The following is a 23,346-nucleotide window of genomic DNA, read 5'->3' on the forward strand; positions in this document are numbered from 1 at the left end:
TTCAATCCAACATGGCCTCAAAAGAGCCAGAGGCATACAAACATTAAGACCTTAAATTATTTACAAAATGTAGGCCACCATTATACCATTTAATGGGAGAATAATGAGTACCCATCAACATCATTACCATAGGTTTCTCCCATAAAATGGTTTTGGGGTCAATGTCAATAGTGAAAATATCATCTACATAATAATCAACATTTTTTATATCCGCTTCTCATGGGATTGAATTTGAAGAGCCACACTTGATTCTTTAAGACAATTTAAGTACATATAGGTTATAGTTTTAGTGTTATAGTTAATGTGTTAGGTATTAAAGTTTATGTCTTGTAACATTTTAGGAGTTACAATGTGTTTATGATGAGAGTGTACTAGGGGTCATAATTTTTAGAATTCATTGTGTTAAAAATCATATTGCACTATGGTTAACTTAATAATAGAATTATTCCCTTAAGGATTATAAGGTAATAAATGCCATTTTTTCTTAATGGTAATAGTGGTTAGTAGTTGCATTTTGGAAGGGTTTGCAATTCTCCAAGAGTGATCAAAGTATATTATGGTTTATATGGGATATGGGACATATAAGTATTTTGACTTTCATAACAGTTTTTGGTTAAGACACATTGTATTTGATATTATAGTGACCATAGTGGTGAAAGGTTACATTAATAAAGGGAAAAAAATTAGTGGGGCTAATATATAGTGCAATATATATGAATATCTAATAATAAATTCATTATAAGTGTTTTTATTCTTCATGAAAGTATTATTTTGTTATATTTGCATTCTTCAATTTATGCCTTGCGGCGTTTCCTTTGCAACATCTAATGCAAATGCTAGTTAAAATTTAATTCAGTTTTACATTATTGGAGTGATGAATTTTGTTTGTGTGTTATAGTAGCGGATTCATTATTCTTGCAACATTGTTTCGGGCTAACTAAAGGCTGGGTAACTAATACCTTAGGGTCACACCAAAAACCCAAGTGACGGAGGGAAAACAAAAGCTTAAATATTCATCCTCAATTCGGTCATTAATTTCATCTCTGAGAAAAATGCCGTCACTGGAAAAATGTCGACAGAGGTTCCTGTTCATCACCAGAGCTCGACATCATCAAGCATAGACTTATCTTCACCATATTCAATGGATCCCTTGCTTCTCATCCTAAAGCTTCCTTATAGTGCTCTCAGAGTACCCCGCATGTGCCTGAAGGTGCCCTCCTTTTCGCTGCCCTCAACGATGATTGTCTTCTCCCTCGTCTTGGCCACCTATTTCTTGGTGGTCTTCAGCTTCATCTACGATGTCATCGTCGAGTCACCGGGCATTGGGAGCGTGAAGGGTCCTGTCACATGAACATAAAACCGGTTGTCTTCCTATCTGGAAGAGTGAAAGGGCAATATATTATCGAAGGGCTCTCATCGAGGTTTATGTTCTTACTTGGTGGGGTGGGGATAATTTTGCTGGACTTGGCCCTGGACAAACACAGAGTGAGGAGCGTCAAGGTCTCTTTTGCGGTGGCCAGGGTTTCTTCTTTGGCGATCGCTTATATCATGAGTAAGTTATTCGTTCGCATCAAAATTCCATCTTATTTATGTTAATCGGGGTTATGAATAGCGAATCTAGACGTTTTAGGTCCATTGCTAGTTTAGTAGAACATCTGTACTGTTTTTTTTTTTAGTGTAACAGTTTTGGCCTTTTTGAGTAATTAGCTGGCGTAATGGAAAGGCTTTGAAGCCTTTAAATTTTTTATTGCTAGGTTTTGAAATTCATTAATGATATGGTTTGAAATTTGTTAAATGCGAGGATTGACTTAGCAAAAGAGTTGTTACCCTCGTTTATGTGGATGCTAGGGTTGTATAGTTCAATTGATTAATAGTTATATTAAGATTTATGGTGCCTGAATTGCAGATCAAGGAAAACAATTTTTTTAATTTTTTTTACCAAGAAAAAATCGCAACAAAAAGTTACAGTACCTGCACTATGTGCATTCAGCAAAAAAACCATCTGTCAATGGCCAAAGCCGTGAGTAGTACAACCTCCAAATAATTTGTGTGTGATAAAAACCACCCTGAGATCAAACATCAAAATTGTTATGTCCACACAACGTGGGAGCAGAACTGATATATACTGATCTGTTCATAATAAGTCCTATCTAGCAGTAAATAAAAATCAATAACTGACCTTTGTAACCGAAATATTTACATAAAAAATCAAATATCTTACAAACTGTTAAAAAAGGGTAGAGAAATATAATCTGTAGCTTGACACAGAGGAGAAACACAAAGCATCACATATCTATAAAAGAGTGGTGCTGGAAAATTTGGACTGTCCCATTCATATGTTCTGTGACCTGCCAATCGCTCATAGCCTTTCTAGCACCTTCCTTGGATAGAAAATTTGCTTCATGGTTCCTTTCCCTGTAGATATGACAGTAGGATATATTATTAAAAGCTTGTTTAATCTGAAGAATTTCTTCTAGAATGGGAAGGTGTGTGGTTGTGACATCTTTGAACTTCATTAAACCAATTAATAACATTTAAAGAATCCCCGAAGACTGGAAGAGAGAAACAATCATATTCTAGAGCCTAGCAGAATAGAATCTTTAAAGATAGAAGTTCAGAAAAATTATTAGATCCTTTGCCTAGACCAATTTTTGACTTCATGAAATGATGTTCATTTATGAAAAGAACGAGGCCACCACCACAACTACTGTCCTCACTTTGAAGCACCGTCAAAATAAGACCAAGGAATGTGTTGATTGATCTCTTCTTCAATGATATTGCGAGGCACGTGAATAAAGTCTTTTGATGGAAGGAGAGCATAAATTGCACCCACTTCAGCTCAATAAGATTGGGTGCGGATGAGGAGTCCCTAAAAGTGGCTTTGTTCCTGGCAAGCTAGCCCCCCAACAAATGAGGGGAGGGATGTTTCTGAGGGTCTCGTTGTTTGACGAATCCCACCGCGACTTCCAAGCCTCAATCAAGCTATTGTTTCCTCTCCATAAACAAGTGTGAGATAGACTCTTCAACATTTTTACATAAAATACACATGTTGAGACCTTTTTTTATATTTTTTGTAATTTGTCCCAAGTTGTCACTTTGTTTTTTACTAAACTCCATAGAGAAAGTCTTGACTTCTACTATTTGGTGACTGTATCCTAATTTTGGAGTATATACCCCAGAAGGAGAGTGAACCCAACACAAAGAGTCCACCCTATCTCTTTTTCTGACATTTGACCTTCTGAGAGAGATAATATAATCCTACCACATATCAGCATGCTCTCCTTAAAGGCCCAAATGAGCCACATTCTGCCAACCTTGCCACCAGAAAGTAGTCCAATCCTCATCCACAACCTGATTGTGGAAAACTTTGTCGTGCTCATTCAAGAAAGCCACAAGATCCAAAGGAAGTCTAAAATTAGCTTGGCAGCCAACCCATGGTTCCAAACTGATATTAACTTTCTGCCCATTGCCCACCTTCCAAGTGAGGCCACCTCCAATAATATTAAATGAAGCTATAACAACTTTCCAGATAATTGAAGAGTTTGGCACCATTTTATTCAGTTTTCTGATCCATTCATCAAGCGAGAGGGGGAAATGTATTTCCTGAAAACTACCGATGTCCACAGGCTCTCTGTGGAGAGAAGTCTCCAACTGACTTTTGACGAAAGGGTTTTTGAAAAGATAGAAAGATGTTTAAGGCCCCATACACCCCATGATTTGGGCAAAGCATGAAGTATCCCTGAGAGGCACACATGCTATATTTTGTTGCGTTTAAATTCCCTAAGAGATGCACAGTCATTTCTGTTTATAATACACCTCCCATGAAATTAAGTGGAACTAGCAAGGTGATCTCTATAGGATTGTAGACTCAAGCATTGAAAAACAGATCAATGAGATCACGTTTCCTCAGCAGCTCGTAATCTGAATGACAAATGAAAAAGAAATAGATATTTCTCTTCACAACAAGCCACTATTCCATTCTGTCTCCTCTTACTTCAGACTTTATCTCACAGTAATCTGATTTGAAGGGCCACGTCACAGATGGACATATGCAAGCATTCTGAGCAAGACAGGTACAAATACATTAAACTCAACAGATTGGCAGTTGCCTGGAAAGTACAGAACATTTTTTTCGATTCTGCATGGACAGGCAGTGATTTCAACGATATTTAACCATACAATAACTTCTATTTTAAATTCGATAGAACCAAATTGAGATAAATGAGAGCTTGATACGTATTTATGTAAAATAGAGAAACCAAACAGCTAATCAGGATAGAAGCTTGGGGTTTTGTTGTATGCTGTTTGAGTTGACTATGTATTACATGCCCAAGAAATGATGAATGGCAAGCAACAATTTAAAATAGGGCCCATTGAGACAATGTTTGGTCAATCATGCACTCTCTTTGGCTGCTTTCCTTCGTCTTTTAACTGCTCATCCTCGATGTAGATGCACGAAACCTATGAATTTCCTCGATGTAGATGCACGAAACCTATGAATTTTCTTTCCCTATCAAGGCCAGCCTATGATTAATTTTAAATATATTCCTCTTGTATGGGCTTAATCTCAAACTGCAAGAACAAATGACAACGGAATTGGCCAAATAGATATACCAAGCTAGAACAAACCTTTTTAATTCCCCAAAAAATCATAAAATTGGACAAATTACTTATCACTGCTTCTGTCCTGAATCTACAGACAGGTACTGAAAGCTCCTCAGTGAATCCTCAGGCGTGCCCTTCATTGATGCATTTCGAATACCAAATATCTTTGACATAGCAATGACAACATCATAACCAAACTCAGTGACCCTTTCATAGGAATCATTGTCTCCAGCAACACATAATGAAGCCTGGTCAATCACCTCACCTGGCCAATAACACGCACAACAAATTTGCTCCAATGCGCATAGTGGTTTGGCCCTCCACAACACTCAATTTCTTACAACGATTCAACCTCATTTTTCTCCAAAGATTCGGCCTTCAAAAACCCATGAATTTTCACAATGATTCGGCCTCTAAAACCCATGAATTTGTACAACGATTCAGACTCCAAAGACCCACGAATTTGCCCAGTGATTCAGCCTCCAAAAACCCAAGAATTTGGACAGTGATTCAGCCTCCAAAGACCTACGTATTTGTACAGCGATTCGGCCTCCAAAGACCCACGTATTTGTACAGTGATTCAGCCTCCAAAAACCCACGAATTTGCACATTGATTCAGCCCCTTAAAACTCACGAATTTGTACAGCGATTCGGCCTCCAAAAACGCATGAATATGCACAGTGGCCCGGCCTCCAAAAACCTGTGAGTTTGCACAGCTATTCAGCTTCCAAAAACCCACGAATTCGGCCACTGCGAGTATCATGAATTCGGCTCCAGTGAATGGCAGACTTGGCCTCAACAATTAATGGATGCGGCCCTCACAAATTTGGCCCTTCTGAACCCTCGAACTTGGCTTGTGCAAATACAACAAATTTGGCCCAGATAGATAATGAACTCAGCCTCTGGAAATACACAATAAATTGGGAGCTAGTGTTTCAATCCTGTTGAAATTTCACATTCCAGGAACAAAAGATAAATCTTCCACTGCTAATCAATCACCTCAGGCTGGTAGGAAAGCAGCTCTGACACCACTGTAATATCCCTTTTTCAATATTCAATACTATTTCTGACAAATTCCTTCAAGATTTTTTCTCGTAAACATTCTGCAAATTAAATTGAAAATAAAACAAGGAATTTGCTGGAAATATCCCTTTTTAAAATTATGAAAGGGCAGACCATTTGACTATCATATGTTTGATATTGATGGGTATTCCAGAAGGCATTATGTCTTCCTTGTTGGGTGGCAGAGTGCCCCCATTTATCTTTCTGGGGAAGCCCATGTAAGCAGTGTGTTTCTCCCTATCATTGTGTATTTACTATTTGCATATAATTTTCGTGGACACGATGAATATTTCCTTATTTTCCATTATCTTTGGGTTTATTCTGGAATCTGCTATATTCTCTGTTTTTGTGCAATATAGATCATTTATTTTCTTTACAGTGAATTTGCTTGGAAATTTTTTGCTATTGCTTGTAATGTTGGCCTGAAAACTTATTTCAGGTAAATAGCCATCTATTAGAGAGTTGCCGCTGATACCTTGTTCAACACAATTTTTCTGTGCAAATGTCATGTGACATGCCTCATGTTCATTCTTTTCCTCTACTTTCTTGTATAGAATGCAATGACGGAGAATCCCAGCTACCCATCTTAGAGTTCCCAGTGACAGATCACAGTGATTCCTTTGAGGTAAATTAGACAGAATTCAAAATAATTCATCATTAATTTTTCAGATATTAATAGTAAAAACAAATATAGTATGTTGTTCTCCATAACGTTTTCTCAAAAAGTTGAAGACTTTTTTTCATGCATCAAGATGCAAATGCTGAATTTTCAAATACTGAATATTGCAATTTGTAACTTAAGAGAATGATCTTTTGTTGCCATTTAGTCTGGTCACAATGCTGAGAGCTCAGTGACACTGCTGAAGAGTTCCCTTTCAAGAAATTCAGAGAAGTATGAAGATGGAAAGCTGGATGTAAATGTCAGAACAATTAATGTTTCTACAAATGCATCTTCAACTGGATCAGGGACTGGAACTCCTTCTGCCAGTAGTACAACAGGTTTTGGTTTTTCCAGTCCTCGAAAGAAAACATCAGAATTTAATGTGGGTAAATCCATCTTTGATAAAATTCTTAATCCAAGCATTACACAGCGCCCAGATTTTGCTCCTTATAGAATTGTCCTTGGAGACGTAAGGGAAAAGGTTTGTTACTCCATTGATTCTGTTTCTTGTTTGCAAAGAATATGTTCATTTTGTCAAATATCTTGGGGCATCTAAGTTTGGATGTATTTTATGTTTGTTTAGATCAGCTAATGTTTTGAATTGAATTTATCGTAGTTAGGATTAACGTTAAAATTTGAATCGTACCTTGTTCTCCTTTCAAATGTTTCATATCTAATGTGCGTCTGTTTATACACTTGTGCTTATAGCTTATCACTACACGTAGGCGGATTGAAGAGATCTTGGAGGGCATTCCCTGTGATTATGACCCTAATCAGTACTATGAAAATTCAGCACAACTTTTAGAACCTCTGATGCTTTGCTATGAATCAATGGTATTTCTAAAGTTCTCTGTTTGGAGTGAGCATCTGCTTTTCCTGCCGGGGTGAAATGTGCATCATTAATTTAGTTCGTTTTCTGCAGCAATCATGTGGGTCAGATATCCTAGCTGATGGACGCCTGGCTGACCTTATTCGGCGGGTTTCAACATTCGGAATGATATTGATGAAACTTGATCTGCGCCAGGTATTTATCATAAGTATGGTTCAAATGTTCAACTTTATAATTTGAACAATCGACTGTCAGATTTATCAAATTTTGGTGGATCAGGAATCTGGCAAACATTAAGAAACTTTAGATGTCATTACGGAGTATTTAGACATGGGTACCTATAGTGAATGGGATGAAGAAAAGAAGCTGGAATTTCTTGTAATTGTGCTCAAAGGCAAGCGGCCCCTTGTTCCCCCAACTATTGAGGTAATTTACTCCATGCTAGCATATAAATAGTTTGACATGTATGTTTATTATTATTATAGTATGTGCAAAATGTGTTGGTTGTATGATACTTTATAATTGCATTCTGTTTTATGTTAACCCGATTGAAAATTAAATGCTTATAGATGGTTGGGGTTCAACAGTTTGCACAACTTCAGTTGGAATCATTGCAATGGCAAAAATGTGGGGAAGATGGAAGACATATTTTGACCATGAAAATTGTGACATCACAAGAGAAAGCAAGGATTGAGAGGAACCACTAACAAACCCTAAAACCTGCAATAAGAAAGGAGAAAACAACACTTGATAAAGAGTGAGCAAGTGCACTAGTTGTGAACCATAGATGCACTAGAGTAAAATACCATAAGAGTGCTATATAGAGATAACTGATCACAAATGTCACACCAAGATAGCGAGAGGGTGCAATAGTATATGGTGCCTGCAGGATACACTTTTAGAGAGAAAAACAGCTCACACTGATTATTTACAAATGACACTTAAGTGTGTATTTATAAACATCTCAAGAAATAGCATGCCCTCCCCATGGGGGCTTATGGACCCACATTAGATTGACTAGGTCAGCCTTAACATATGTTGCAGTAAACTTGGGACCCCCCTGTTAATTTTCCACTCTTCTATGCTAGTACAAGTTATCAAAAAAAGATTTACAGTATAATCCTTGTAGTATATGCGTAGATTAAAATTACAATGCACTTCATTTAGGACCTGAGATTGGAGAAAACCGTTGAGTTGTATTGTCATCCTGGAATTCCCTTTTAGCGGGAGTGTTTTAAGTCAGGGAGGAACGAAGTTGCAGAGGCTGAAGAAGCTGTTTTGGAGTGAGCTAGAGGAGAATGTTTCTGAATTTCTGCTAGTCACACAACCTAGAGGCCTTCGAGTTGAGAGCAGAGAGCCTAAAATTTGTCATGAACGTGGTGGATAAGATGTAGGTGTTGAATGGGAATGTCTAACAGCGTCTCGATCTGGGACTCCAAGCTTGAAATCCAGATTTGAAGAAGGCAATGGGAGGACTTGAGGTCTTTGAAGTCACCAGCCTAATGTTGTTGGGCTGACTCAGACTATCTTAGCTTGGTGAGCCATGAGACCTGAGGTGGCAGAGAGGAGGCCTTCAGAAAATGTAGGGAGATCAATGACAAGGGAGAAGCTTTGATTTCCTGGAGGGGGCAAGAGCCAAAATAGAGGATGTCGCAGGGAAACAACAAGACACTAACTTTTGAAGGGTGCCATAATTGTCTTTCCCATTAGGTTAGAAGCTCTCATTCTAAAATGACGGCACATCTAAACTAGGGGGCCCTCATTCTAAAATGATGGCACATTCAAACTATGGGATCCTCCATTATTGAGAAAATCCAATGAAGAGCCAAGGGAATGCATGAGAAAGGTACAGGGGGGAGACTATGATGGGACAAGGTAATCACACTTGATAGGAGATAACAGAAGCACATGGAGCAAGGGTTATGAAGGGTATCCATGTGTGAGCCACGGGAAGAGGCAAAGAATGAGGAGAGAGCCATGAAGGGTTCGAGAGGGTGGAGCGACATCCATTGACAATTAAATCACCTTCTTTTGCTTGTAGAGCCAAATTGGCTTGGAAATCAACTTGATTATTGTTTATCTAAAGGACATGAAAAAATGAGAATCGAGGAAATGATGGAAGAGCTGCATGAATTCGCTGGAAGACTGAATTCAAATTGGCATTTGAGGGAGAAGAGCGCACCTGGACGTGTTGAATTGTGTTGTTGGAGTCTCCAACAATGGTGAGCTTTTGGATGGTGTGGGCTGCCTAGTCTTTAGGGCACACAGAGAGTCAATTTTTTTCCTTTCACTCCCCTCCTTTTTAGTAATTTTGTGGAATTATTTTGGGCAGTGCCAAACATGGTCCATTAGACTAGACTCATAGATAATCCTAAAAATTAACTATAACACTTAATAATTCGCAGAAAACCATAGTGTCAAATTGCACCCAATAACCAAAATAAAAATGAAAAGGAGATAAAGGATCCAGTTCCATTTTGAAAAAGCAAAACACCTTGTATGAAGTTAGGTTCTACTGTAATTTCTAAAACTTATGTGGCAAAACTCATCAAAGTTCAAAGAACAATAATCCTGTAATTAAATTTAAAAATGAAGAAACCTCTTCATATTTTGGTTGCGAATACGATGGCCTGAAACCTTGGCTCTCATCCATCATTACTGAAGAGTCTGGCTCTGATGTTTGCTACACCCCCTTGACTCTCTTAGATAGTTGAATTGCCAATACCTTGGTCAAGATTGAAATGGTTCAGTCTATTATTAATATTCAGGTTGTCATCTGTTATGTTGTCCTCCAGGTCTATGATTTTTCCATCTGTGAATTTTGCATCATTATCCTTTATGAGCTTCAGTAGAATTTTCCATTTAAACTCAATGTTCTTAAAAACCTTAGCTTCATTATGCCAATCCTCTTTGTTCAACTCCATTCATTGTCAATCCCCTACATTATCTTGTTGTTTTCTCCACCTTTTATAACCTTAGGCCACCTCACATGATACAGTCTCTTCCTGGTAGCTGTATCATGGATGTGATGCCACCATGGCTTGGTGAGCTAACAAGTTTGAAGGAATTGTATATTTAACATGACTAGAGGTGCCAATATTCCCATACATCCACATGTGTCATACATTCCCTTATTTTCTTTCAACATGGAGTGGTATGAATTCTCACTTAAATTTGCTTTAGTCCCAAATGATCTCAGTAGTTACAAATCTGGTTCCTCATTTTATTGTACCATGTTGTTACATAGGAAAACCTTATTAAAATAATCTTTGCAACAAGACACCTAATTTCCTTTGAGAGATCTTGAATACTCCAATCTCTGATACCCCATTTATCTAAAACCCAACTACTCGAGGGTAAAGTCTCTTTCAATATTGAGTGTATCATTTCCTTATTCAGTACTTAAGTTAGTCCCTGAATTGGAGCCTCAAATTCAACGTTTGTTTGATATGCCAATGGAGAAAGCAAAAATGATACTATCATTGTGATGCATTATTACCTCATTATTCCCAGATCTTCCTGCTTGGACCCTAACTGCCCCATCAAGATTTAGTATGAACCAACTCTCAGGAGGTACCTCTCTAGGTAAGGGGTTTAGTTTGGTGGCAAATTGTATCAAGTTGTGGATGCATGTCTATATGTGCTCTTGTTTTGACTATTTTTAATTTTCTTTTCTTTCTTGACAAACTTTGTTGTTTTTTTGTGTACTTTGTTTTTAGTTTATTTCTACTATGTCTGATTTTCACATGTGGATTATTACTTATCTTTTTGTATGCCTATTCTAACATTTGGTGAGAATTTTTTGCTTGTCCCTTTGAAGAGGCAAAGTTCTGATCTGCATATGCTAAGTCTCTAAACTTATGGAATTGATAATCTATGTAATTGAAGAGGAAAATAAAAAGTGTAGAAAGTGAATAAAAATTGTAGCCATTATGTGTGTACTTATATATCATTGTTTCATAGTTCCATGCATTATGCAAAATCTACAAATAGATGGTTGCTCTTCAGACAAGCAATCTCGTGATTTTGCCTTCTTGAGTAGCCCATCATGAACAACTTTGTAAAATAATGCTACATTGCGTGACAGGTTTCATTTGCAGTTTAACTCTTAGTTGCATTATGAGTAGACATTGTTGGGCCCCTAGCCAAGTTTTCTAGTCATTGTGTTTGACAATATCTTCTCAAAATGTATAAAAATTGTTTAGAGACTACATCAGAATCTAGAGCATATTAGATTGGTTGCCTATAGAATATTCATAATTGTGCTTCTATTTGTATCAAACAGAGTGCTATGTTCTTCATTCATTTCAGATATTCGGCAGATAGCTGAAGCATAGTAAAATTTATTAACATTGAATGGTTTTTGGAGCAAATTTCATTTGGATATATTTTTGTGCATCAACAGTTTGCATGCAAATTTATTGATAAAATTGTGATTATTGAAGCACTGAATTTTCAAGATACGTAGATCCCTTGTAATTCTAGCACCTATTTCAAGATATAGTTGTTGCATGAGTTTGATAACTTTTCAACTATATTAACTTGGACTGGATTGTGTCCTACATGAGTTACACTACTTTTTGCTTACTATTTCTTCTCTTAAATAAATGAATATCCTTCTATATAAGTTTGGTGATTACAGGCTCCGCTCTAGTCTGTTGTTGAGAAAATATATTTTATTTTCATTTTGGCACGGTTGATGATTGTTTGTAATCGCGACTGCTGGAAGATGAGACCATTCTGTGGATCTGTCTCAACTTTTAGTGGAAATTAGACAAGGAGTGTTTGGATTGGATTGAAGGAGATTAACATGAAGTAAGGAGTTACGAGCAAAGATGATATGAAAACAAATAAATTTTATTTTTATATTGTAAGGATTTCTTCCAGCAATGATTCTAAAAAATTTGGAACGACTCAAAATCCATCTTTAAAATGCTAACGTTTGCAGTCTTACCCATTGCAAAGGTATTTGTGATGTGTTTCCTTTGGTTCATCATGGCTACAAAGTATGTCAACATTTTAACTCCCAGCAATTGCAAGCTTCTCAATGGGTACTCTTCCTCTTTATCATTTTCTACTCATTGCATGTTGTAGCATGTTCATTTTTAGTGGGGGAAACAAAAAAATTGTATCACAATTACACATAATTACATTGGTGCCCAGCGGAGGGTTCTACCAAGACCTTTATTCCGTATTATCACTGGTTTACCTATCAAATACCACTGCCTAAAAGATTCTAACCATTTGAACACAAACCATTAGTTCCTTGAGGGTGTAGATGGATTGGCAAAGTCTAGTTAGACACATGAGCTATGCCACGAGGTCAAAACCCAAGGGATTAGGGTGGGTGCATCCCCATAAGGTGGCTCTGGCTTGCTGGCAAGGGCCATGATAAAAAAATTGCATTTATCCTTGACTATCCATGCCAAGATCTAATCCTTAGGTGCCTTTGCTTCAAGAATTCCTAGATGAAATGTATAGATTCCTTTCAAATGGCCCTTTCTTCAACTACCATCACCTTGACCAATGTGTTAGCACCAAATTTCTATTCAAAGCTTCATCTTGTTTAATTTCTTGGGGTATCATTGACGGACATGTAGAACTACAAGCCCCTTTGTGTCTAGCAACAGTCTAAAAAACTCCTGAAAGTGGTTTCCTCTACGCACTATGTTTCAAACTAGATCAATGACTGCACTATACATATTTTAGATTTCTTTTGTTGTTATTTTCAAAATAGGTTAGGAAAATAGAGGTAGGCAACAATATTTTTCCTCCACCCAAAACAATGATAATTGTGCTTCCTATGCAATTTATTATGGTTGGTGGAGGAAAGTAGGCCTCTTGCCTTAAATAAGAGAGCCCCGATTTAACATGACTAGAGGTGCTAGTATTCCCATACATCCACATGTGTCACACATTCCCTTATTTTCTTTCAACATGGAGTGGTATGAATTCTTACTTAAATTTGCTTTAGTCCCAAATGATCTTAGTAGTTACATATTTGGTTCCTCATTTTATTGTACCATCTTGTTACATAGAAAATCCTTATTAAAATAATCTTTGCAACAATACACTTAATTTCCTTTGAGAGATCTTGAATACTGCAATCTTTGATACCCCATTTTTTTAAAGCCTAACTAGTGGAGGGTAGAGTCTCTTTCAATATTGAGTGTATCATTTCCTTATTCAGTACTTAAGTTAGTCCCTAAATTGGAGCCTCAAATTCAACTTTTGTTTGATATGCCAATGGAGAAAGAAAAAATGATACTATCATTGTGATGCATTATTACCTCATTATTCCTAGATCTTCCTGCTTGGACCCTAACTGCCCCATCAAGATTTAGTATGAACCAACTCTCAGGAGGTACCTCTCTAGGTAAGGGGTTTAGTTTGGTGGCAAATTGTATCAAGTTGTGGATGCATGTCTATATGTGCTCTTGTTTTGACTATTTTTAATTTTCTTTTCTTTCTTGACAAACTTTGTTGTTTTTTTGTGTACTTTGTTTTTAGTTTATTTCTACTATGTCTGATTTTCACAAAATTGGGAAGATCTGTGACACTACAAAATATGATTGAATGGTAAGATAATCTGCTTCACATGTGGATTATTACTTATCTTTTTGTATGCCTATTCTAACATTTGGTAAGAATTTTTTGCTTGTCCCTTTGAAGAGGCAAAGTTCTAATTTGCATATGCTAAGTCTCTAAACTTATGGAATTGATAATCTATGTAATTGAAGAGGAAAATAGAAAGTGTAGAAAGTGAACAAAAATTGTAGCCATTATGTGTGTAATTATATCATCGTTTCATAGTTCCATGCATTATGCAAAATCTACAAATAGATGGTTGCTCTTCAGACAAGAAATCTCGTGATTTTGCCTTCTTGAGTAGCCCATCATGAACAACTTTGTAAAATAATGCTACATTGCGTGACATGTTTCATTTGCAGTTTAACTCTTAGTTGCATTATGAGTAGAAATTGTTGGGCCCCTGACCAAGTTTTCTAGTCACTGTCTTTGACAATATTTTCTCAAAATGTATAAAAATTTGTTTAGAGACTACATCAAAATCTAGAGCATATTAGATTGGTTGCCTATATAATATTCATAATTGTGCTTCTATTTGTATCAAACAAAGTGCTATGTTCTTTATTCATTTTAGATATTCGGTAGATAGCTGAAGCATAGTAAAATTTATTAACACTGAATAGTTTTTGGAGCAAATTTCATTTGGATATATTTTTGTGCATCAACATTTTGCATGCAAATTTATTGATAAAATTGTGATTATTGAAGCACTGAATTTTCAAGATATGTAGATCCCTTGTAATTCTAGCACCTATTTCAAGATATAGTTGTTGCATGAGTTTGATAACTTTTCAACTATATTAACTTGGACTCGATTGTGTCCTACATGAGTTACACTACTTTTTGCTTACTATTTTTTCTATTAAATAAATGAATATCCTTCTATATAAGTTTGGTGATTACAGGCTTTGCTCTGGTCTGTTGTTGAGAAAATATATTTTATTTTCATTTTGGCGCGGTTGATGATTGTTTGTAATCGCGACTGCTGGAAGCTGAGACCATTTTGTGGATCTGTCTCAGCTTTTAGTGGAAATTAGACAAGGAGTGTTAGATTGGACTGAAGGAGATTAACATGAAGTAAGGAGTTACGAGCAAAGCTGATATGAAAACAAATAATTTTTTATTTTTATATTGTAAGGGTTTCTTCCAGCAATGATTCTAAAAAATTTGGAATGACTCGGAATCCATCTTTAAAATGCTAACATTTGCAGTCTTACCCATTGGAAAGGTATTTGTGATGTGTTTCCTTTCGTTCGTCATGGCTACAAAGTATGTCAACATTTTAACTCCCAGCAATTGCAAGCTTCTTAATGGGTAATCTTCCTCTTTATCTTTTTCTACTCATTGCATGTTGTAGCATGTTCATTTTTAGCGTGGAAAACAAAAAAATTGTATCACAATTACACATAATTGGTGCCCAACGGAGGGTTCTACCAAGACCTTTATTCCGTATTATCATTGGTTTACCTATCAAAGACCACTGCCTAAAAGATTCTAACCATTTGAACACAAACCATTAGTTCCTTGAGGGTGTAGACAGATTGGCAAAGTCTAGTTAGACACATGAGCTATGCCACGAGGTTAAGGGAGTAGGGTGGGTGCATCCCCATAAGGTGGCTCTGGCTTGCTGGCAAGGGCCATGATAAAAAAAATTGCATTTATCTTTTACTATCCATGCCAAGATCTGATCCTTAGGTGCCTTTGCTTCAAGAATTCCTAGATGAAATGTATATATTCCTTTCAAATGGCCCTTTCTTCAACTACCATCACCTTGACCAATGTGTTAGCACCAAATTTCTATTTAAAGCTTCATCTTGTTTAATTTCTTGGGGTATCATTGGCGGACATGTTGAACTACAAGCCCCTTTGTGTCTAGCAAGAGTCTCAAAAACTCCTGAAAGTGGTTTCCTCTACGCACTATGTTTCAAACTAGATCAATGACTGCACTATACATATTTTAGATGTCTTTTGTTGTTCTTTTCAAAATAGACTAGGAAAATAGAGGTAGGCAACAATATTTTTCCTCCACCCAAAACAATGATAACTGTGCTTCCTATGCAATTTATTTTGGTTGGTGGAGGAAAGTAGGCCTCTTGCCTTAAATAAGAGAGCCCCGATTTAACATGACTAGAGGTGTCAATATTCCCATACATCCACATGTGTCACACATTCTCTTATTTTCTTCCAACATGGAGTGGTATGAATTCTCACTTAAATTTTCTTTAGTTCGAAATGATCTCCTTAGTTACACTATCTAGTTCCTCATCTTATTGAACCATCTTCTTACGTAGGAAAACCTTATTACAGGAATCTTTGCAACAAAACACCTAATTCTCTTGACAAAACAAAACAAAACAAAACAAACCAAAATTAGTACTTGAAAGGTAGAACTTAAGAATGACAAGCTATCTGATCTGGATCTAGAGACACAACAAACCGTGGAAAAAGAATGATGGTATTGATGAGTCTTCCCGAGAAATAAGCTCTAACTGTTAGACCACTGCCCAAATTTCAGTTATTTGCAATGGCAATAGTGACTCTAGCTTTATTTGTATGAATAACGACTTTGGCCATTGTCTTATTTGTTTCCTATGAATGATTTTGATTTTCAAACTCCAACTATTTTGTTGTTAATTAATTAAAGCTTTGATGACAAACTTATAGTTTTCAAAACTCTTTTCTAAATCTATTTTCTTGAGCAAATTTGTCTTTTTACTTTAGGTACTGTAGATTTCTACTGTGTGACATGATATGATATAATTTCCTCGATAAATAGACAGAAGTGTTGTACAACATAGTCCTTTTTATATTTAAAGAAACAGTATTTCCAAATACAAAATTTATTAATTAAGAGCATCTTTTAGACTTCTTTGCTAAGTTATGATTATATTTCGGTAGGGCATTTTGTGTACGCTGATATTGTGTTGTTTCTTTGTTTTCTGCCAGGTAACAATGGTTAATAAAGAATGTGTTCTTGAGCGTCAGGAACACATCGTAATCTACTATCGACAAAAAACTCCATGGTTTTCAAGCATAGCAACAAAAATGCAGATGTTAGTGAGATATAGTCCGCGTTGGATGAATTTAATACTAGTGATGATTTTGATTCCTTATCAGATAAAGAATGTCGTGAGTCAAATTCAAATAAACAGAAGCAACTCAAGAATGAAGGTGAAGCTATTGCTTTCTGTCAAAGTCAATTTCTTTTATTTGTTAGTTGTAGTCATGTTTTGAGTGCGGACTTGTGAAATTCCAAATTGCATGTTGGTTTATGTAAAGAGGATATATATATATTTTTTTTATCATATGTCGTTCATGGTTTCCAGAGATCTGTGTTACATTTGCACAGAAGTTTATATATCATTCAGATATCTAAACACCAAACAACAACAACAGTGAGATTTTTCTTTCACTCAACCTATAACATATTGCATCTGTCTTCATCAATGTTCTTCTTCCATATGCTATCCACTTATGCCATTTCCTTTGCAATATTTGGTGCATTTGCTAGTTATAGGTCATTTATAGATTATAAATGTCTTCATAGTTTCACTTCTAATTGAGTATTCAACTGAACATATTGATTCTCTTATACATAACTATTTTTCCTTCCACCCACTTTTCATAACTTCCATCACCATTAGGTCGGGACTTGCAACTTCGACGTTGCTTTGCTTGTTTAGTAAAATATTGCTGAGCTTTTAATTTATTGAAAGTTGTAGAATTTACAATCTATGAAGTTTCAAGGTCTAATTTTTAAAAGTCTAATTATTTAAAGGGTGCTAGCTCAATGGAAGAGCACCTGCTTTACAAGCAGGAGGTTGGTGGTTTGATTCCATCGTGCCTTGACATCCATATGGAATGGCGACGATCAATTTTTGGTGATGGAGGCTCTTTGGCCATCACCAACGAGCTTTGGTGACAATTTTTGACCCTCACCAAAATATGAAATGGTGACAGTCAACAAATGCCCCCATATATACGTATCAATAGTGACGCTCCTTTAAGGTCCGTAACCATAAATCATTTTTGTTGATATGAAATGGTGATGGTCGTTGTCCGTCATTATAGTCATTATTCGTGACAAACCTTGAATGTCACCACAACACCTATACTTCAGGCAATGCGGTTTTTGGTGACGGTCAACAAACGTCACTATATATATGCACCAATAGTGATGGCCATGAAAGATCCATCACAATAAATCGTTGTTGTTCATATGAAATGGTGACGGTCACTATCTGTCATTATAATTAATATTCGTGATGGACCTTGAATGTCACCATAACACCTATACTTTTAGTGATGCCACCTTTGGTGACGTTTAGTTTTTGGTGACGGAGGCTATGGTCTGTCACCATTGCTCATATGAAATGGTGACGGTTGCTATCCGTAATTATAAATCATTATTGGTGACGGACTTTGAATGTCACTACAACACCTATACTTTTGGCAACGCCACCTTTGGTGACGTTTAGTTTTTGGTGATGAAGGCTATGGTTCGTCACCATTGTTCATATGAAATGGTGACGGTCACTATTCGTCATTATATATCGTTATTGGTGATGGACTTTGAAGGTCACTACAACACCTATACTTTTGGCGACGCCGCCTTTGGTGACGTTCAGTTTTTGGTGATGAAGGCTCTTTTTATCGTCACCAATGAGCTTATGGTGACATTTTTCGCCCCTCACCAATGTACTTTTTTCTTGTAGTGGAGAATTTCTGTGTATCCGTTGGCAAAGTCGCAAATACCCTAGAAACTATCAAAAGCTCGTATTTCTCACGATTCATAGGCGCCGGAGAGCTTAACAACTTAATTCTCAAAATGCCAAGTGTTTTTTGCTGGACAACCACTTGTAATTTATAAGGCATTTTGAATACCGTTCCCCCCAAAATCGGTTCATTAATGTCGGATTGGTGACAGATTTTCAAGGATCTAAGCTATAAATTTCGTCTTAAATGTTGGCCGCCCGCTCCATTTGGCCTCACTTCTGCCATCTTTTCATGAATAGTAACTTTAAAGGTCACTTTCCGACCAACTTGTGCGATTTCTCCCTGGGTAGCACAGCTCCTTCCGCGATACTGCGGACCCAGTGACACTTCCTTGCTTTTCACCATTTGCCAATCGCGCAGCTCCCCAACCCGGGCAGTGTAGTTTATAGTCCTGCGCCTCCTTCCAGCTGCCTAGAGCGCTAATACTGTGCTACCTTCATTTAGTCACATGGTCAAACCATCAGTGTATGGCTTCAAGCGACTTCCATTCACTTTTCCTGGGAAGGGTTCTCTATTCAATTTGACCAACTGTACCACTCCTCCATCGTTAATTTCCTTAATGATGTGGGGCCCTAACCAGTGCATCCTTAATTTCCCTGGAAATTGATCAAATTTACTATCATATAGCAAAACCAAGTCATTTACCTTAAATGTGCGCAACTTAGTGTGTCGATCATGCCATGTCTTTTCGAGATGCTTTTGGATCTACTGGTGAAACCCTGCTAAAAACCTTTCTTCCTCCAGTTCATCCAGCGGTGCGAGCCTCTCCTATAGGGATCCATGATCCATCATACTTGTGAGCACTACTATGTGCAGGCTAGGCACGATATACTCCATAGGCACCACTGCTTCCACACCATAGATAAGCCTAAAAGGGGTTTGTCCAGTCAACTTCTTGCATGTAATTTGATAAGCCCACAGTACTGTAGGTATGAGTAGGTCCCAATCACTTCGCTGAGTATTGCAAACTTTGGTCAGCCTGTTTTCGAGTACTTTTTTGAACGCTTCCACCGTCTCGTTAGCCTGTGCGTGATAAGACGTACTCTTCTAGTGGTATACCTGAAATTCCTCCATTAGCACACTAATCGTCTCATTCAGGAAGTGCGTACCACGATTGCTCGTCAACATCTTCGGACAACCAAATCATGTCAGTACATGATTAAATAGGAACTTTGCGACAGCCGCGCCTGTGCAATCCTTCTCTGGGTACGCTTCTGCCCAACGAGTCAAATACTTTGTTGCGGTGATAATGTACCTTGCTCTTGTCTTTCCTTGTGGTTGAATGGGTCCTACAAAATCTATTGCCCACTTCTCGAAGGGTTGCAATGTCATTTGTGGATTCAAAGGCATCTCATCCCTCCGCGATGGTCTGCTAATCCTTTGACACACATCGCACGCCTTGCAATATGCTTTTGAGTCCTGATGAAGGGTTGGCCACCACAACCCTGCGTGTAGAATTTTCTACGCAGTTGCTCTCCCTACATAATGGCCTCCTGCGGCGCTCCAATGAGCATCCGCGAGGATGCTTATTCTTTCGAACTCAGTTACATACTGTCGTAATATCTCATCGGTCCCCATCTTGTACAGATGTTTAACAATGATAGAGAAATCTGCCGCACACACCACTAATTCCTTCTTTTGCTAGATAATGTATATTTCCGGTGCAGTTCCTGTTGTTAGGAAGTGTATTATATCCTCGAAATGACCATCCATGATGCGCACTGCAAATAGCTATGTGTTAGACAATCCTTCTTCCAAGTTAGTAGGTTCCTCCCCTGTTTCGATGCGCGACAGATGCTTTGGCCTTGCGTTCAATCGTCCAGGCTTCACAACCACTTCAAAACCATACTCTTGGAACAATAAGAGCCACCTGTAGATTCCCCCCTGTTGTGCTCTACAACAACCCCCCATTTCATATCATTTTTATTTATAAATATTAACATATGAAATGGGTCCCTTTAAAGATTAATTGGTATCAATACTTTTATTGTTCAAAAAGGTCCGATAATCAAATAAACTCATTTTATAAAACTCTTTTGAAAAACCCATTTAAAGAAATAAGGCAAATCTTTGTCATTGCGATAAAGCGATCGCAAGATCGCATATCGCAATGACATAAGAAATATAAATAAATGGCACATTGATTTCTGCCGATGCGATATCGCAATCGGCGATCGACAATACTTCATGCACATTTATAAAGCGCCTCATGCCATTAGCCCCGATGCGATGCGAAATCGACGGTAATCTTTACTTAAGTCTTAATGTGCTCAAAGCTTTTCCCCCCGATGCGATGCAATCGACAATCGGCAATATCCAATGCACATCATTAAGGCGCACATATCATACCCCCGATGCGATCCAATATCGCTACCGGCGATCGGTGATACACTATATGTGCACTTTATAATCTTCATTCTCCCGACGGGATGCGATAAAGTGCAGTTTTCAATAAAAAGCCGTTAAGTGATGGGATATCACAATTCATTCATATTTAAAGCTTGATCAGTTAAGCAGTCATTTACCTGCACTCAACCGCCAAAACACCCACTGCACGCATAAGTGAATCATTCAGCCGAATAACGATATAATGGGCATTTAAGGGATGACAGGTTTTAAACGATCAATTAATGAGATCATAATTCTTAAAATCTTTCCATGGATTGTGTCCGCGCCCATTTTTTAAGGCTAATCCCTTATTACGTTTCTGTCCATATTTTCTCATCACTTGCAAGTTTTCATTGCTATTTCTCTGTATCACGTATATTTGCGCCGCTGTGTAGAATTCATCCATAGAAGGAAGCTTAAATAAGATGGGGAAAAAAATCTAAGAAGACCGCAGGTGCCTCCACTACATCAGCAGCAGGACAAGCTCTTGTGGACAAGAAGAAGGGCTTAATATCCGATACTACATGCACGGGTCTCACTAGAGTTACTTGGCAAGGCACTTACAACCTAATTGAAGCCGAAGAACCAGAAAAGACAGTAACCGAAGCTACTGCGGATCCTACTCGCAAGTCTGATTGTACTCTCAAAGATTTAGCTGACTCTTTCCTTCACAGAATAGCGGCCAGGGAGCAAATTCTCCCATACACAGATGTAGTGCGGTGGGCGATTTAAGAAATCCCAATCTTGGACAGAACTTTCAACACTAGAGATGGGAGAATCTTCGGATCGTTCAGGCCGGATGATCTAAGACAAATGTATCATTTGTCCGAGCCGGAGAAGATATATAATAAAACATTCCTGGAGAAGTTTGCAAGCGAAAATGAAGCCGAATTCGAACCCATCCGGGATTGGAGACAAAATCCAGCCAAACACAAACACGAATCTTCCGGTAAGTACTCGGTCGATTCTCTTGCTTCTCCTTATTGCTATGCGAGAATAATGATGTGTAGATTATGGGGATTGCATGACTATGCTAATTTTACCATAGAGATGGTTCCTCTAATGGAAGCAGCTGTAAACGGTATAATTATGGATTGGGCCACCATCCTTTCTGACAAATTAGCACAAGCTGTGCGTGACTTTAGACATCAGACTATCGTCACAGAAGGGAAAATTCCCCCATTCTATTACAGTGCATATATCTTAGATACACTATGTTTCAATTCTGAATTCCCCGTGCTCGGCTGGAGGTGGACGCCACAAGATCCCACGACCATCCACATATACCATCCGAAACTATGGAAGTCCTCTTACAAACACCATCTGTACCAAATCTGCAATGGCTTTATGGTGCCTATTCACTATTTTATTTTTGACAAACCCATTCCCAAGATTTCCTATCAAGCTTCGTTTGATATAACGGCGGTAGCGAGTTGGTTTGGGGAGGAGAGATTTACCTACATAAGAGTTTTCGGCAGCCAAGCCGACCCACATGTTATCCCTTTGTATATAACGGACAAGCTGCTAGCAAGAGAAATCGCCTATCAGATTATGGCTGAGAGTGTTACACAAACTCTCAAGAAAGAAAAGAAGAGGGGCTGGCCCTCTTTTCCCTTCAGGTGTGGTGTCTATACTCTGCATGATCTCAAACATGCAGAAAAGGAAGCCACAAAGCTTCAATCTTTAACTCTGGCGACTATCCCAAACATGCCATATGATCCAAGCAAAGTTGCCTACAATGCACTGGAACAGGCCAAATTGACAAAATTTGAGCACAAAGAAGATTTGTTTGACGACCTATTCGTTGCAGCTGAAACAATAGGTCAAGCTAAAGAACTTGCTCGAATGAAATATAATGATGAAGGGCTGACTGAGTTTAATAAGCTTAGAGAACAGAGGTTGCAAACTCTGCCTCTAGATTTACTAGCAACAACCCCGGCGACATCATCAAGCGAGCCTGCTCGGCAACAGTCAAAGGAACCTCCGGTGGTAACAAAGGATCATAAAAGGGAACAGGAGGAAAGGCATAAAAAGGAACAGGAGGAAAGGCAGAAAAAAGAACAAGATGAGAAACAGAGGAAAGAGCAAGAGGAACAACAGAGAAAAGAACAAGAGGAAAGGCAAAAGAAAGAACAAGAGGAACAGCTGAAGAAAGAGCAGGAAAAAGAACGGGAGGAGTCCCAAGCCGAAAAGGAGAAACAGACCACCACCGATGTCAATATGGACACTACCATAGACCCCAAACTACTCCAGGAATGGCAGCAGTTTCATTCCATCATCAGTGGATTGGAATGTTCAAAAGATGGGGACACTTCCAAGACAAATGACACACAGGACATCACTTCACCTCAGGTTCTAAGTGGAACCAGCGGCCCACCCATTTCTAAGGATGTTGAGATAATTCCAAAGGACCCCTCCGATCAAATCATTCTCCAGG

General features: G+C 37.9%; 1 pseudogene across 1 annotated transcript; it reads left to right on the top strand.

Moving 5' to 3' along the window:
• The first annotated feature begins 940 nt into the window (after positions 1 to 940).
• LOC149188835 (uncharacterized) lies at positions 941 to 17,040 on the top strand (annotated as a pseudogene). The gene is made up of 7 exons (XR_016255836.1): positions 941 to 1,552; positions 6,222 to 6,292; positions 6,495 to 6,809; positions 7,037 to 7,162; positions 7,251 to 7,352; positions 7,437 to 7,583; positions 16,692 to 17,040. The product of XR_016255836.1 is annotated as an uncharacterized LOC149188835 (transcript).
• The last annotated feature ends 6,306 nt before the right edge of the window (positions 17,041 to 23,346 follow it).

Source organism: Pinus tabuliformis, chromosome 3_1 (assembly GCF_031772625.1).
Source record: "Pinus tabuliformis cultivar Carrire ecotype Pingquan chromosome 3_1, CPIR1, whole genome shotgun sequence".
NCBI classification, from domain to species: domain Eukaryota; kingdom Viridiplantae; phylum Streptophyta; class Pinopsida; order Pinales; family Pinaceae; genus Pinus; species Pinus tabuliformis.